This window comes from Terrapene carolina, unplaced genomic scaffold (genome assembly GCF_002925995.2).
Source record: "Terrapene carolina triunguis isolate 2854851 unplaced genomic scaffold, T_m_triunguis-2.0 Scaffold24, whole genome shotgun sequence".
NCBI classification, from domain to species: Eukaryota; Metazoa; Chordata; order Testudines; family Emydidae; genus Terrapene; species Terrapene triunguis.
This window is the reverse complement of record NW_020664375.1, coordinates 1,802,534-1,807,228: the sequence shown is the minus strand read 5'-3', so window position 1 is coordinate 1,807,228 and position 4,695 is coordinate 1,802,534.

Below are 4,695 nucleotides of genomic sequence, written 5' to 3'. Positions count from 1 at the left end.
TTAGTCTCTAAGGTGCCACAAGTACTCCTGTTCTTTTTGTGTTTAGGTGGTAATAGAAGAGAGAAATTAGACCTTGGTCACATATCTGTAAGTAAATCAAACTAAAGTTTGCAAGTTGGAAAAAAGCAACTGATGTTCGACAAGTTTGGCAAAGAAACAAGACAGTGGGAAAATATGTATACTACAACTTAAAAAATAGTGAGCTTCCTAATAGAATCACTCCTACTAGAATAGCCTTCAAATTGTTAAAACATTTTTGAAATTTATGATTGTGCTTTCTACCTACTATGAAGACCCTTTCTTGTCTATCCTAGACTTTCATTACCAAATGTGTGACAATGGAAAGAAACTGAAGAGATTTCTCTTCATCTGGGGCAAAATTTATAGCAAGTGACAACCTCAAAATAAAATTAAAAAAAAAAAATGAAAGGAGTATTGCACATATACATTTCAGACTGAGTAGGACTTAATCACATGCCTGATAAACAATACAATATCATGCTTCCATTTTGTGTTTTTCAGATCTACTAAGGGACAGCCTCCCACAGAAGTATTCTTGGCAATATAACTGGTTGGGAAATTTTGAAAAGTTCAGAAGTCTGACAAAAATACAGGAGGGAAAAAAATCTGACATTTTTCACTGTTTTCCCACTACTTTCCAATCAGCTGTATTTGACAATCCAAGATAGATTAGGGTCTTGTACCTTCCTCCCAGTGTCAAATCACGTCCATATAGAGGAAATAGCCTAAAACGTCAGTTAACAGTTTACCTACTATACTGGCTTCTAGTATGTATTGCTTAACAAAACATTGAAGTGTGATCTTTCAGGTATCCCCGAAAGACACAAAAAGGCGAGTGTATTATACCTATCTTCTTTCTTCTGTTGGGCACTATTTGCATTTCAATCATTAAGACAACATCCCATGACAAACAAGGACAAAAAATGTTTAGACTTTATAAAAAGTTTTGATTGGCAGATAAATATAAGAACTGTCAATAACAATTACAATAACTCCTCGCTTAACGTTGTAGTTATGTTCCTGAAAAATGTGACTTTAAGCGAAACGATGTTAAGCTAATCCAATTTCCCCATAAGAATTAATGTAAATGGAGGGGTTAGCTTCCAGGGAAATTTTTTTCACCAGACAAAAGAGACAGAGATAGATATAGATATATACACACACACACACAGTATAAGTTTTAAACAAATAATGTAATACTGTACACAGCAATAATGATTGTGAAGCTTGGTTGAGGTGGTGGGAGTTAGAGGGTGCGATACTTCCCAGGGAATGCCTTGCTGTTAAATGATGAACTAGCACTCGGCTGAGCCCTCAAGGGTTAGTTAACACGTTGTTAATGTAGCCTCACACTCTACAAGGCAGCACAAATGGCGAGAGGAGACACAATAGACGCATGGCAGTGGCTGCAAACTGGAAAATATCCCACCTGCGGAAACAACGTGAACAACCCAGGCTATCCCACTGGAGCACACCACTCCCTCCACTTTCCAACGTACGTACGTGTGTGAGAGAGAGAGACGGACGCATTGCCCCTTTAAGTATGCTGACCCCACTCTGAGTACACTGCCTTTTTAAGTAGATCAGCAAGTTGAGACAGCAGCTACTGTGCCAGCAAGCTGCCTCAGTCCTGAGCCCTGTCACGTCCCCACCCTGCTCTGTGGAGATGGGGTACAGGATCGGGGAGAGGGGGACACCCTGATGACAGTACTCCTCTTCCCCCTGCACAGCAAGCAGGAGGCTCCAGAGAGCAGCTCCTTTAGGGTGACCAGATGTCCCGATATTATCGGGACTATCCCGATATTTGCTTGTTTGTCCCGCATCCCGACTGATGTGCGGTCGGGACACTGGACAAACAAGCAATTTTGCCCTCCCGGAAGGGCTCTCGCCCCACCCCCACCCCGACTCCACCTCCTCCTTCCCCCATTGGCTCCCTCCCCAAATCCCCGCCCTGGCCCCGCCTCTTCCCCAAGCACATGGCATTCCTCCTCCCTCCCAGACTTGCCACTGTAATGGCGGCAAGCCTGGGAGCGAGGGAGTGGTGGCCGGCTTCCAGTTCCTGGAGCTGGTGAGTACGGGCACCGGGCGGGCAAGGAGGCTGCTCCCCCAGGAGGGAGACGGGGGGGCTCCGGGGCTCTGGACCCCGGCAGCGGTGGGGGAGAGCGGCTCGGGGCCGCAGGAGTGGCCATGTAAAGTTTATCGGCTCGGGGTGGACCCCGGCCGGTCCTCGCCCCTGTAGGGGGGTGGTAAGGAGCCGAGTTCCCCCCCCCATCCTGGCTCCTCAGCTGAGCTCCCCCCCCACCCCGTCTGCCTCCTGAGGGAGCAGCCCCCTTTCCTGCCCACCCGGTGCTTCCAGCTCCAGGAACTGGAAGCCGGCCACCACGCCCTCCCTCCAGGCTTGCGCCGGCATTACAGCTGCAAACCTGGGAGGGAGAAGGAATGCCGCTCAGCTGAGGAGCCAGGGGGAGGGGGGGGGGGAAAACTCGGCTCCTTACCTGGCCTGCGGCGGCCGGGACATGCTGGCGCGGGTCAGGGACGCTACCCCCCTACAGGGCAGGGCGAGGAGCCGGCTGGGGTCTCCCCAGCCGATAAACTTTACGTGGCCACTCGCGCGGCCCTGAGCCGCTCTCCCCGACCACTGCCGGGGTCCGGAGCCCCGCGCCTCTCCCACTCGGCTGTGCTCCAGCGGCTCCTTCCCCGCGGGGCGGCGGGATGCGCCGCATGTGGCCGCGGCGCTGCCGGGGCCTGCTAATTCCCCCGGCACCTGCAAAACAGCTTTTTTTTTTTGCTCCGCTCCGCCCCCCGTCCCGATATTTCATGTCAGTGATCTGGTCACCCTATCCAAGGCAGAGGGTAGGAGCAGCACATGGCAGTGGGGGAATAGACACCTGAACTGCCCGGCACTTGATAGCCTGCTGGGCAAGCGGCTGCACAGGGAACTTAGGGGAGATGATAGGGGGGCTGCAAGCCCACCCTGGTTCCAAGCCCGCACCAGCTTGGCACAAGAACCTTAGACTGTTCATTTTAATGTTGACTAAAATTTAATGCCTTTTCATCACCTGTCACTCACTCCCCAAACCCTCTCCTCCTCCTGTCTCCACTTCTCTCTCTGCACAGCATCTTGTCAGTTTTCTCTTGGAAGAAATTGGCAGAACACAATATAACCTTCGCCCTCCCCTCAGCTTGCCTTCCCTTTCCCCATCACAAAGTTCCTTGTCTGCTCGCCTCCTCTAACCCCTCCATTTGCCTCAGTACCCCCATTCCATCTCCTTATCTCCCTCGTGCCTACTCTCATCCCCTCCCTTACTCTTCTCCTTATCATCACACTCTCTTCTGGCTCTTTCCCATCACAACACAATCATGCTTCCGTCTTAAAAAACCCACCCTTATCCTACTTGCCTCTTCAGGTACAATCCCTTCTTCCTTTCATATCTAAGCTCATTGAACATGCTCTTTACAATAGCTGTCAGGAGTTCCTCTCCTTTAGTTCTATCCTAGATGCTCTCCACCCTGGATTCTGCCCCTGGCACTCCACTGAAATTGTTCTTGCCAAAGTCTCTAATGACCTCTTCCTAGCTCAGTGGGCCCCAAACTTTTCACGGTCCCCTCCCCCACGTCAGCGGCACCCCCCACCACCACCAGGAGAGTGGGGCTGTGGCTCCTGGGGGGTGCACGGACAAGGGTAAGAGGGTTGAGACTGGGACCGCAGCTGGGGCCACGGCCAGGTGGCACTCTCTCCCCACCTCCCCGGGGGCTGGCCCAGGCCACGGCTCCTCGAACATTCCTCCATGTCCCCCTGGGGGGGCACGCTCCATAGTTTTGGGACCACTGTCCTTAACTAAACTCAGAACTAGTACTCCATCCTCATCCTCCTTGACCTGTCAGCTGGTGCTGACACTCAACCATGGTCCCTTGGTTTCTCTTTCCTCTCATGGTTCTCCTCCTATCGCTCTAATTGCTCCTACAGTGTGTCTTTCAGAATATCCTCTTCATCCACCCTCCAACTTTCTGTGGAGGTCATAAGAGTTTAAGGCCAGAAGGGACCATCAGATGATCTAATCTGACCTCCTCAGATATATCAGAGGCCACCAACACCACGCAGCACCCGCACACTAAACCACAACAAACAAAATTAGACAAAAATATTACTGCTCACAGGAGACTAAACTATTATTGTGCTACAGGCAGAGACTAGGAGGGACTGTGGTGCACCAATGCCTGAGGGCCCTGCAATGGCTGGGAACCAATTAAGTGAGATATACCCACATGTTCCCAGCAAGTGACCCGCACCACAAGCTGCAAGAAAAGCAAATTCCACCAGCAAGGTCATGCCAATCTGGCCTCAGGGAAAATTCCTTCCTGAACCCACATACTGTGATCAGTTAGACCTTGAGTATATGAGCAAAAGTCAGCCAGCCAAACACCTGAGAGACAGAAAGCGGGATGCCATCTCAGAGTTTCCACAAGGCTCTGTCTTTGGTCCCCATCTCTTCTCCCTATGCACCTTATTCCTGGGTAATCTCACCTACAAACACAAATTAAACTTCCACCTTTATGCTGATAATTTACAGATCTACTTCTCTACTCCAGACCTGTCTCCTTCTGTCTAAAGTTAATCTGACATCTCCTTGTGGATGTCTAGCCATCTCCTAAAGCTAAAAATAGTTAAAAGAA